Source organism: Octopus bimaculoides, chromosome 15 (genome assembly GCF_001194135.2).
Source record: "Octopus bimaculoides isolate UCB-OBI-ISO-001 chromosome 15, ASM119413v2, whole genome shotgun sequence".
NCBI lineage: Eukaryota > Metazoa > Mollusca > Cephalopoda > Octopoda > Octopodidae > Octopus > Octopus bimaculoides.
The window spans coordinates 30,492,291-30,493,529 of NC_068995.1; positions in this window are offsets into that span (position 1 = coordinate 30,492,291).

The window sequence follows — 1,239 nt, forward strand, 5'->3', positions numbered from 1 at the left end:
TATATATATATATATATATATATATATATATATATATATATATATATATCCTACAATACAAGGTCAACCATAACCTGCTAATCAGTTTTTCGTAATGTCAATGAATATATAGCTGCCAATCATCTAATGTTATCGGTCTGTCAGTGACCTGAAAATACTCATATCTGTAAACAATACAAAATGACATGGCAGAGAGATTTGGGGGGTAAAAGTTGCAAATCATCAACTGGACTAAAGGGTCGCGTATGAATGCAAATATGTTTGTAAGAGTGTATATGCAATTATATATATATGCAATTATATATGTATTATATACATATATTCATTTATACATATGTGTGTGATAATGTGTGAGAGAGAGAGAGAGTGTGTGTGTGTGTGTGAGTGTGTGAGTGTGTATGGGGGGGTGAAGAATCTATACTTAGTATGTATACGGGTATGTATTTTCACATTCATGCCATTATATATACATACGTATATATGTGTGCGTGTGTGTACATATATATATATTGAGAGAGAGGGTGAGAGAGATACATATAGACTAATTCATACATACATACATACATACATACATACATACATACATACATACATACATACAAACACACATGCTAATGTAGCGATACACTCTGTTTTATTCACACTCAAATTTATTTACTGCATATATTTTGTAGCCCACAGCAATATTACGATCTAATTTTATTGGCAAAGTAAATCTGAAAGGATCTGTAAAGCTAAAGGAAACAACAATAATCTGATATATACATATATGTATCTGTGAGCAAGCTGTAGTGAGAAATTCCCTTCTGATTAATCTGTAAAATACTTCAATATGTTACAAGAGATGAACTTTATAAAAACTATGTTTCTCTGTATTTATGTGTGCGTGCGTGTGTGTGTGTGTGTATGTGTGTATGTGTATGTGTGTGTGTGTGTACGAAAAATCAAACACATATATTCAACGTGTATGTTGCTACTTCGTGAGTCGGCTTCGTTTTAGGCGTAAGAGAATACATTCTCAATGCGCCTGGTGTTAAAAACACCTGAAAGTAAGCAAGCGAGACAACTCACACCAGGTTCCTTTCTGGAGCGAAGGACATCGTTAGCATCAGGTGTTTTTAACACGGGGCGTATTAAGAATATATTCTCTTATGCCTAAAACGCAGCCGACCTACGAACTAACAACACACACATCTTGTGTACGTGTGCTTGACTTTTCTTCATATATATATATATATA